Source organism: Grampus griseus (genome assembly GCF_964374135.1).
Source record: "Grampus griseus genome assembly, chromosome: 14".
In the NCBI taxonomy this organism is placed as follows: domain Eukaryota; kingdom Metazoa; phylum Chordata; class Mammalia; order Artiodactyla; family Delphinidae; genus Grampus; species Grampus griseus.
The window spans coordinates 14681445-14693683 of NC_139008.1; the positions used below are offsets into that span (position 1 = coordinate 14681445).

The following is a 12239-nucleotide window of genomic DNA, read 5'->3' on the forward strand; positions in this document are numbered from 1 at the left end:
CACTCTTGCCACTTTTATTCAACATAGTACTGGAAGTCCTAACCAGAGCAATCAGGCAAGAAAAAGAAAGAAAAGTCATTCAAATTGGAAAAGAAGAAATAAAATTATCTCTGTTCACAGATGTTATGATCTTATATGGGAAAACACTAAAGATTCCACAAAAAATCTGTTAAACCTTATAAACAAATTCAGCAAAGTAGCAACCTACAAAGCAACACACAAAAATTCCGTTGCATTTCTGTACACTAACAATAAACAATCCAAAAAAGAAATTAAAAAAATAATTCCATTTATAATAGCACCAAAGAGAATAAAATATTTAAGAATTAACCAGAGGCAAAAGATTTATACCATTAAAACTACTGAACATTGCTGAAAGAAATTAAGATATAAATAAATAAAAAGACATCCCATGTTTGTGAACTCTAAGTGATCTATAGGTTTGATGCAATCTTTCTCAAAATCCCAATCACGTAGTTAACAGAAATAGAAAATCCCATCGTAAAATTCATAATGGAATCCCACGGGACCCTGAATAGCCAAGCAATCCTGAAAAAGATGAACAACGTTGGCGGTCTCAAGCCTTTTGATTTCAAAACTTACTACAAATCTACAGTAATCAAAAGAGTGTGTTGAAAGGTCACTGGCATAAAGACAGACATATGGACAATCAATAGAGTCCAGAAATAAACACTTGCAGATATAGTCCAGTGACTTTCAACAAGGGTGTCAAGACCATTCAATGGGCGAAAGACAGTCTTCAATAAACAGTGCTGGGAAAACTGGATATCCATATGCAAAAGAATGAAGTTGGACCCTTACCTAACACTTTATACAAAAATGAACTAAAATTGATCCATGACCTAAATGTAAAATCTAAAACTATAAAACTCTTAGAAGAAAACGTAGGGGAAAAACTGCATTATGTTGGATTTAGCAATGATTTCTTGGATATGACACCAAAGGCACAGGCAACAAAGGAAAAAATAGATTGCACTTGATGAAATTTTAAGAATTTTGTGCATCAACAGGCATAGCAACAGAGTAAAAAGGCAACCCACAGAGAAAATATGGGAGAAAATATTTGCAAATCATATATCTGATGAGTTAATATCCAGAATATATAAAGAACTCCTACAACTCAACCACAGTTAAAACAAACAAACAACCTGATTCAAAAATGGGCAAAGGGGACTTCCCTGATGGTCCAGTGGTTAAGAATCTGCCTTCCAATGCAGGGGATGCGGGTTTGATCCCTGGTTGGGGAACTAAGATCCCACGTGCCACAGGGCAACTAAGCCCTCACGCCACAACTAGAGAGAAGCCTGCATGCGATGTAGAGCCCACGCACCACAACAAAGACCTGACACAGCCAAAAAAAAAAAAAAAAAAAGCTAAAATACATTAAACAAAAAATGGGCAAAGGAGTTGAATAGATATTTTTACAAAGACATACAGATTGCCAATAAGCACATGAAAAGATGCTCACCATCACTAATCAATAGAGAAATGTAAATCAAAACTACAGTGAGATACCACATCACACCCATTAGGATGGCTACTATCAAAAAACAGAAAACAGCAAGTGTTGGCAAGGATGTGGAGAAATTGGAGCCCTTGTACACTGCTGGTGGGAAGATATAAGGACACTAGTCAGGCTTCCCTGGTAGTGCAGTGGTTAAGAATCTACCTGCCAATGCAGGGGGACACAGGTTCGAGCACTGGTCGGGGAAGATCCCACATGTCGCAGAGCAACTAAGCCTGTGCACCACAACTACTGAGTCTGCGCTCTAGAGCCTGCAAGCCACAACTACCGAGCCCGTGAGCCACAACTACTGAAGCCCGTGCACCTAGAGCCCGTCCTCCGCAACAAGAGAAGCCACCACAATGAGAAGCCCGCACACTGCAACAAAGAGTAGCCCCCACTCGCCGCAACTAGAGAAAGCCCGCGTGCAGCAACCAAGACCCAACGCAGCCAAAAAAAAAAAAAAAAGTTGGTTCTTTGAAAAGCTCAACAATGTTAACAAAGTTTTAGCTAGACTTTCTTAGTCTGGTCAGGCTGCTATAACAAAATACCACAAACTGGGTAGCTTATAAACAACGGAAACTTATTTCTCACAGTTTTAGAGACTGGAAGTCCAAGATCAAAGTGCCACGGTGATTAGGTGAGGGGCCTCCTCTAGGTCGCAGACTCTCATTATCTCATGTGTAAGGAGCCAGGGATTTCTCTGGAGCCTCTTTTATAAGGGCACATATCCCATTAGTGAGGGCTTTGCCCTTATGACTTAATCACCTCCCAAAGGCCCCCAACCCCTAATACCATCACATTCAGCATTAGGATTTAATAGACGAGTTTTGAGTGGACATAACATTCAGAATATAGCACATACTTAGAAAGGAAAAAGAGAAAGCTGCAAATAACTGAAATCAGAAGTGAAAATGGGGGGCTTCCCTGGTGGCACAGTGGTTGAGTATCCGCCTGCCACTGCAGGGGACACGGGTTCGAGCCGTGGTCCAGGAAGATCCCACATGTCGCAGAGCAACTAAGCCCGTGCACCACAACTACTGAGTCTGCGCTCTAGAGCCCACGAGCCACAACTACTGAAGCCCACGTGCCACAACTACTGAAGCCCAGGCACCTAGAGCCCATGCTCCACAACAAGAGAAGCCACCGCAATAAGAAGCCTGCGCACCACAATGAAGAGTAGCACCCAGTCACCACAACTAGAGAAAAGTCTGTGCACAGCAATGAAGACCCAACGCAGACAAAACTAAATAAATAAATAAATAAATAAATAAATAAATAAAATACAGCTAAGAACATAGTCATAAAAAAAAGTGAAAATGGGGACATTATTACTGAGCTTTTTGAGATAAAAAGGGTTTATAAGAGAATATTCTGAACAATAGCACACCAACAAATTAGATAACCTAGAAGAAATGGACGAATTCCTTGAAACACACAAATTACCTAAACCAACTCAAGAAGAAACAGAAAATCCCAACAGGCCTATAACAAGAGATTGAATCAGTAATCAAAAACCTCCCAACAAAGAAAAGTCCTGGACCAGATGGCTTCACAGGTGAATTCTACCAAACATTTAAAGAAGAGTTAACATTAATTGTTCTTAAACTCTTCCAAAAAACTGAAGAAGGAGCAGTCCCCAGCTCATCCTATGAGGCCAGCATTACCCTAATGCCAAAGCCAGATAATGACATCACAAGAAAATAAGATTACAGACCAATTTCCCACATGAATACAGATGCAAAAATCCTCCATAAGATATTAGCAAATTGAATCCAATGACATATTTAAAGAATTATTCACCTTGACCAAGTAGGATTTGTCCCAGGGATTCCAGCGTGGTTAAATATAAGAAAATATGGAAATTCCCTGGCAGTCCATTGGTTAGGACTCTGCTCTCACTGCCAAAGGCCCGGGTTCAATCTCTGGTCAGGGAACTAAAATCCCACAATCTGCGCAGCGCAGGCAAGAAAAAAAAAGAAAGAAAAAGGAAATTCAATCAATGTGACATATCACATTAGCAGAATGAAGGAAACAAAACTGCATGACTCTCTCAAACGGTGTAGAAGAGGCATTTCACAAATCCAACATCTTTCTATGATAAAAACTCTCAGAAAAGTAGGAATAAAGGGCATAATTCTCAACATGATTAAGGCTATTTATGAAAAACCCACAGCTAACATCATATTGAAAGACTGAAAGCTCTCCCCTTAAGATCAGGAACATGACAAGGATGCCTGCTTTCACTGCTGCTGTTCGACACTGTACTGAAGGTTCTAGCCAGAGCAAATACAGTTGACCCTTGAGCAATGTGGAGGTTAGGGACACCAACCGTCTGACCCATCAGAAACCCACACGTATAACTTTATAGTTGGCCCTCCGTATCAGCGGTTCTGAATCTGCTTGTTAACGTTTTATCTCTTGTTGTGTGTGTGTTGTGCCCCGTCTCACGCTCTCACTATAAGCCAGGTCTCCATTTGGCACTGGACCTTTGTTTCTGTCATCCCTCTACTCCAGCTCAGCCAGAACAATTCCTTCCCCCCACCCCGGCTCACTTGAGATTGTCCAAGTAGAATCTGGATTTTGAGGTCTCCCGAGCCATCCTCCTTCTTAGAGTATCTATTTCACACCGCGAGTTGGCACTGCAACAGGTGCTCACTTTCTTTTCTTCAGGATCTTAGTTCCCCAACCAGGGATCGAACCCACGCCCCCTGCAGTGGAAGCTCATAGTCCTGACCACTGGACCGCCAGGGAAGTCCACAGGTGCTCACTTTCAGGTCTTGTCCTAGAGCCATACGATTCCTGCCCAATATTTGAGACAAAGGATTGTCATTTTCACTGGGTAAAGGGACTATGGTGGAAGCAGGGACTTGGTTGACCTTCCCTAAAGGTGAAGTCAGAAGGAGAGGGTCAGTTTGACGAGTTCCCTCCTGAGGGTCGGCACCCAAGCAGAGCTTCCACGTACCACCTTAAGAGATGTCCGTCCTGTGGCTGACCTTGAAGGGTACCCCACCCTCTGCAGTACGCTGGGGCCCCCTAGGCAGTCTTGAGAGCTGGCTGGGCCTGTTGGCAACTGCCTCGTCTTCAGCTCTTGCTCTGATAATGCTCCCTCCTCCGGGCAATGGGACTTTTACCTCTTCTCCACTCTTGCCTCTCTGCATGTCCGCCTCTAAGGTGTCCTTGGGCACTCTTCCTCTGGCAGGCAGCTCTGCAGTCTGCACATGGGGGAGGAGAGGCAGCCCTGACCCACCTTCCAGCCTTTGCACCACGAAGGCGGGCTCAGACCCCACAGCAGGCAGGGCCTGGAGATCAGGGGTCTGGATGGTGAGAACCTCAATAAAAATTCAAAATGTCCCAAATTCCCTGGGTTGTCATTTGTCCTTCTTTTCATTTTGTTTCCCCTAGAATGATCTCTTAAAGAAAGAGTCTCTGGGCTTTCCTTCAGAGAAGGGAGGAGAAAATATAACTTATGGGTTTGCTGTAATGTTCTGCTAATCTTGAGAAACGTGTACAATCACAGAGCTAAAAGCACTGTTTCTGATGAATTCTGGTATAAAGCAGAATTACAGTGTAAACACATTTAATTTAAAAACATTAAGAGGCAAAAGATCACATATTACATAATTTACATAAAACATCCAGACTAGCCAACTCTGTGGAGACAAAAAATAGATTAGTGGTGGCTTAGGGCTGGGTGGGAGGGATAGAAGGATAGATAACTAAAAGGCACAGGGTTTCTTTTTAAGGTGATGAAAATATTCTGAAATTGATCATAATGATGGTCATACATATACATGAATATACTAAAAATCATTCAATTGTACAATTTAAATGGATAAATTATATGATATGTGAATTATATCTCAATAAAACCATTTAAACACAACATTGTAAATCAACTATACTCCAAGAAAAAGTTTTTTTAATCTGTTTAAAAAATAAACCTTAAGGGGACTTCCCTGGTGGCCCAGTGGGTAAGACTCTGCACTCCCAATGCAGGGGGCCGGGAGGTTCGATCCCTGGTCGGGGAACTAGATCCTGCGTGCACGCTGCAACTAAGAGTCTGCATGCCACAACTAAAGAGTCCACATGCCACAACTAAAGATCCCGAGTGCAGCAACTAAAGAGTCTGCATGCCGCAACTAAGACCTGGTGCAGCCAAGATAAATAAATTCATTCATTCATTCATTCATTCATTTAAAAAAACAAAAACAAAAAAATACCTTAAGATGCTCTCTTTGCTGAATCCACCATGAGAATGAAGCCTATTTTCAGCAACCAGACTGTCGACATTCCAGAAAATGTCAACATCACTGTAGAAGGACACACAATTATTGTGAAGGGCCCCAGAGGAATCCTGCAGAGGGACTACATCAGTATAGAACTCAGCCTCCTTGGAAAGAATAGGAAGGGACTCCAGGTTGACAAACAGTGGAGAAGAGAAAGGAACCGGCTCCAGTTCATGCAGTCCCAAGTCCAATACAACACATGATCAAGGGTGTTCCACTGGGCTTCCATTACAAGAGTATGTCTGTGTATGCTCACTTCCCCACCCACGTCTTTATTCAGGAGAGCAGGTCTCCTGTTGATACTGGAAATTTCTTAGATGAAAAATCTGCAGGGCTCATATGAGGCCAGGCATTGCTTATTCAGTATCTCAAGCCCAGGAAGTGATTTGCACTGACTTTGCATCAAATTCAGCAAGCCACACAGTTAAAAATAAGGGTATCAGAACATTTTGGATGTTATCTATGTCTCTGAAAAAGGAACAAATCATCAGGCTGATGAATAAGATCTAAGAGTTGTCTTGCTATGGAAACAAGAAGCTACCAAATGATTCCCAGGACCTCTTTGTGATATCTTTAAAATGCAGTGAAACTTATCTATTGGAAAAAAAAAAAGAGAAGTCTCACACTTGTGCTCTGATCAGCTGAGTGTCCTGTGACTTGCTTGTTATACTCAAGGCTGGAACCCTCACATCTTTTCATGGACATTTTGTGTTGATGCACCTCACCACCAGGGGGAGCTTATTCTATCAATATTATCTTCTGTCCTAGACATTAGAAAGTCTTCTGGACGCAGGGTAATTTGGGGGAAGGAGAGGAGTGAATGTGCCAGCAACAATGGTAAATGTAGGGAATTCCCTGGCGGCCCAGTGGTTAGGACTTGGCGCTTTCACTGCCAGGGCCCGGGTTCAATCCCTGGTCTGGGAACTAAGATCCTGCAAGCTGTGCCCAAAAAAAAAAAAAAAAAAGTCAATATATTTTGGGTGTGTTTCCTTGAGCAAGTCATTTCATCTCTCCTCTCAATTCAGCCTCAATTTCCTCATCTGCAGCAGAGAAAGAATAACTCCATTTGACAGTCTTTCAGAGCTGTAAGAATCTCTTAGCAGAGTGTCTGCTGGCGGGGGATGGGCGGGGGGCTGCTGATACTACTGTTATCAAGCGGTTGGAGTCCAGTGGACACCCTACAGGCCCCAGGTCACCTTTACCCAAATGATACTCTGTATGCTCCCGCCTATGGCACGAGGCCCACATCACTGTGGTTACGAAAGGAGGGTCAGTTGCCAGAGAGTCACAGTTTGGCTCAGGACAGGCAGCCAGGACTCCAGTTCAGGACCCTGACTACAAATGCAGTGATAGCTGCTTATCCTAGGAGCAAGTCCTGTCCCCATCAGGAAACAAAAGAGCTGGCATGTGAGCCAAGCTTAGAAAAATGACCCAGAGAAGACGAGAAAGAACTATGCCGCCTTCAAGACAAGCCTGGGAAGGTATCTCTGGGGCCAAGGAGCAAGTGTACCAGTAGAAGGGCACCCAGGGATGGGGGAGATGCATAGAAAAGTCACTTAGGACAGACTTACGGTCAAATAGCATCATGACTCCATGCTTCAGACATATAATAAAGACGAATAAAATCTAGTCAAGATAAAATCTAGTCAAGATAAAAATAAGGAAGACCTCTTTGTGAACCAGACACAAGCAGAAGTGGTGAAAGGGGAGACACAAGGGCCTGCGCTGGGTCCAGTGAGGGGCTGGTGGCTGGGTGTTTTTCTTCAGCTTCCATGGGGTAGCTGGGAGGAAAAGCACTGGTGTGCACAGCCCCCGCGGAGAGTGCTCAGCCGTAGTAAAGGGGAAGATGAACAGAGCCTCCAGCCTAGCAGCAACACCCCTAGGAAACACCTGGGGAAAGTCTCACGTGTGAGCACAAGGTCAGGAGGTACCTGAGGAATGTGTTGATGGAAAGTGAAAAAGGGCAACAACCTAAATCCTCAACAGGAAAACGGGTGAAATCAGTGGTGGTGTATTCACACAATGTAATACTCTCCAGCCATTAAAATGGATGGGCCTGAGCTACATTTGTCAGCACGGCTAGAGCTGGCCAAAGCACGTGTCCGGCATTCTGGAAAGGAAATGGGCACAGTCGTTTCAGATCGTGAGAAGTGTCAGGGGTAGATCAGGGAGAGGTGAGAAGGTGATGGGAGAGGTGCCAACTTCTATCAGGTGTATCTTTTTCTTTTTTTTTTTGGCTGTGCTGCCGGCTTGTGGGATCTTAGTTCCCCCGACCAGGGATTGAACCTGCCCCCTCAGCAGTGAAAGTGGGGAGTCCTAATCACTGGACCGCCAGGGAATTCCCTACCAGGTGTATCAGAGAAGAACGTTACATACCCCTTATTCCTCTGGCTTAGAATTCTCTTTTGCCTTTTTCCTTTCCATTGGGCGGGTATGGAGCTCCCCTGAACTTTCTCTTCTCTAGGTGCTAATGGAAAGCTGGTATTGAGTTTTGAAAATGTTGCAAGAGAAAAGGAATTTCAGGAATTTCCTGTTTCCAAGCAGCAGAGGGTAGACACCATTCCAAGTCATAAAATTGGTTCAAAGACTCTTATCTGAATAACGTATGGAATTGGGAATAGTTATGAAAGTTCTGCCCAGAACCGAAACTTGTTCTATTTTCTGTTACTAAAAACTGTCCTTGGGAATGACATATTGACATGTGCAATAACATGGAGAATCTCAAAAACACTATACTGAATGAAAGAAACCAGACACAGAAAAGCACCCTGTATCATTCTGTTTATGTGGAGCTCTAGAAAAGCCCAGTCTACTCTATGGTGACACAATGTCGGTCAGTAGTTGCCTGGGGTCAGGGGTGGAGGCAGCACAGACTGGACAGGGTCAGGAGGGAGCTGCCTGGAGTAATGGAACTGTTCTGTATTTTGATAGTGCTGGTAGGCACTCAGGTGTAGACATCTGTCAAGCCTTATCAAACTGTACAGTTAGAATGCGCGTGCACTTCATTATTTGTAAACTATACGTTAAGAGAGTTTGTTTTAAATAATTAAAAAAAAAGTCCTTGGAAGTATTTCTACAAGGTGGGGGGGGGGTCTTTTATTTAAGACACTCAGACTTATTTTCAGATCTTGTGAAAATAACCTTTAACTTCTAAAATATTTGTTATTCTAGGGAATTCCCTGGCAGTCCAGTGGTTAGGACGCCGTGCTTTCACTGCTGTGGGCCTGAGTTCCATCCCTGGTCGGGGAATTAAGATCCTGCAAGCCACGTGGCACGGCCAAAAATTTTAAAAAAAGAAAACAAATTTGTTATTCTAATTGGTTGTTACACTTGATAATTGTTGTCCTGGTATTGATATTAAAATAGCAATCAATATATCAAGTGACGTCCTTGTATTCCTAAAAGATACACACACACACACACACACACACACACACACACTCTCACATTCTCTCTAAGGATGAAAACTGGCAGTTCCCTTTTCTCTATATATGTATGAATATGTAATAAAACCCATGACTCTGTCAATCCCTTGTTCAAACATGAGTTTGAACGTCTTTTAGAGGCCGTATAGCAGAATGACCAAGAGCATAAATCTCTAACCAGGTTCAAACTCTACCTCTGCCCTTTACTTAACTTTTCTCAGTCACTGTATTAGTAACATGGGAATAATAATAGTACCTACTTAATGTTGTGAGACGTGAATGAGTTAATACATGTAAAACACCCAGATAAGTACCTGGCTCTATAGGGTATAAGTCTGGATAGGCTAGCTATGCTGTAATAGCAAACAACCCCACAATCTTAGTTGTTTGAAACAATAAAGGTGTTTTTAATTTTTTTTACCATTTTATAATTTATTTGATTAGAAACTGCCAGATTCATGATGCACACTTCTCAAATAAAATTAGATTATAATCATTAGCATGATTCTAAACATGCTAATTTATAAAGTAATGCTTAAAGTTAAGACAAATTTGAGACATATCATTGAGAAGAAATAGGAAAGGATTTTGAATTTATAAAAGCACAAGTTCTATCCCGAATTTTGCTACAGGTTTTTCTCTGATCTTGGCAAGTCACTAGCTCCATTTGTCTTCGTGTTCCCATCTGTAAAACTGTGGTCATGATCCTTGACACTGCCTTTCTTAAAAGAGAATGTTATGAGGATGAATAAGGTAATGCCTTGTGGTAGAAATAATAAAGGTTTATTTCTCACTCATGCCACACATCCATCACAGGTTGGAAGGGAAGCACTGATCACCCTCAGTCCCTCAGGAATTCAGGCTGATGGAAGCTCAATTTGGACACATGCTTCCATGATCGCCAAGGCAGGGAAAAGGGATGTGGCAGCTCAGCGCTGGCTTTTAAATTTTTGCTGTCAAAATCTCATATGGCAAAAACAGCCACATGGTCATACCTAACTTCAAAGGGGCAAAGACCATGTGTCTAGAAAGGCGGAGGACCAGAAAATGTTTGGTGAAAAGCACTAACGACTACCATGGTTAACTTTTTTTTTTTGGCTGCACCTTGTGACATGTGGGATCTTAGTTCCGCCAACCAGTGGAAGTGTGTAGTCCTAAACACTGGACCACCAGCGAAGTCCCAACCACTGGACCACCAGTGAAGTCCCATGGTTAACTATTACAATTGAATTTTAAAGTAGGCAGAAGAGGAGAACGCAATGAGGAGGTGACATTTAAGCCAATGCCTGAATCACAAAAAAGGGGAAACTAGGAGAGCATTGTGTGCAAAGTCCCTAAAGCAGGCATGGGCCTGAAGCATTTGAGGAACAGGAAAATGGCTCAAGTGTTTGCAAAATGGTGAATGAGAGTGAGAGCTGGTAGGGCTGGGTCACACAGGCCCTTGAAGGCCACAGTAAGGAGTCTGAATTTTACTCCAAAGTGTACTGGGAAGCCACTGTTTAACCAGATAACATGGTATAATTTTTATAAAGACCACTCACTCTGCTTGCTCTGGTGGGATGGGCACGTGTGGAGGAAGGGAAATCAGTGAAGAGGCTACAATCCAGGTGAGAGATGCCTGTGGTGTGGACCATACTGGTCTGGGCCAGTATGATGTTGTGTGGAACCCACGGTCCCTGTAGACTATACTGACAGAGGATAAAGAGAGCATAGGCCTCAGGCTAGACAGTGAATGTCTACCACTGCCCCATGTAATTACGACCTGCTTTTGATCCTGTCTCGTTGCTGAGGATTGAAAAGAACACGTTTACCACATCATTAGCCACATATCAAGTGCCAGAGGCTGTGTTGATATATTCTAGCAAAGAAACAGCTTCTGAGGGGCTTCCCTGGTGGCACAGTGGTTAAGAATCCGCCTGCCAACGCAGAGGTCACTGGTTTGAGCCCTTTGCTCCATGCTTCATCCCCTGTACTCATAATGTGGGGTGTCTTGGGGCTAATGTGTGAATCTGTTCTCCACCCGCACTCATTTCTTTGGTGACCTTATCCATTCTCACTGCTGAACAATTCCCAAATTTTCATCTCCAGATCCATATGTTTGTACCAGGCTGCAAAATTAGTGGGGAAGGAAACTGGCCAATGGGATTTACCCATCAGGATCTGGTCGTCAGGTTCAAACGTTCAGAAACCAAGTTATGTTGCAGAGCAACTAAGCCCGTGTGCCACAACTACTGAGCCTGCGCTCTAGAGCCCGCGTGCCACAACTATTGAAGCTGCTTGCCCTAGAGCCTGCGCACTGCGATCGCAACTACTGAGCCCATGCGCCGCAACTACTGAAGCCCGCGCGCCTAGAGCCTGTGCTCCGCAACAAGAGAAGCCACCGCAATAAGAAGCCCGCGCACCGCAACGAAGAGTAGCCCCTGCTCTTGGCAACTAGAGAAAGCCTGCGTGCAGCAAGGAAAACCCAACGCAGCCAAAAATAAAAAATTAAAATTCAAAAAAAAGAGGAAAATCAACTTGTACTAACTAAATATATATAGGTTGACTCGCAAATGGAAAATCAATTTATTAATTTATAGAAGCAGATCGACCTTTACTTATTTTTGCCCATTTGCTAGTTTTAAAAGGCTCATTGGTTTGATTCTGATTATAAAAATAATGCATGTTCATGATAGTAATTTTCAAAAAATCAGAAAATACAAAGAACAAAATGAAAATCATCTATAACACCCATAATAACACTTTACAACTATCTAGATCTGTGTGGATATAATTTTAGCACTATTGGGATCATACTATATATACTTTTGCATCTTACTTTCTCTTATGTTTATATGGTAAGCATTTGGGGAAAAGAAAAACCTGTAGGCCTTGTCATTTCTTACAATATATTTATTTTTACCACCCTGGGAACTACTTTTTTTACGGCGTCAAGGTCCATTACCAGAAGGTTGCTTTGGTGAACATGAAATCAGAGCAAAAATTAATAAATTAAAAATA

At 42.8% G+C, this 12239-nt stretch overlaps 1 pseudogene across 1 annotated transcript; it reads left to right on the top strand.

Annotated features, from left to right (window-relative positions):
• Window positions 1-5762: 5762 nt before the first annotated feature.
• On the top strand, window positions 5763-6317 carry LOC309832041 (large ribosomal subunit protein uL6-like; annotated as a pseudogene). The gene has a single exon. The product of its transcript is annotated as a large ribosomal subunit protein uL6-like (transcript).
• Window positions 6318-12239: the final 5922 nt, after the last annotated feature.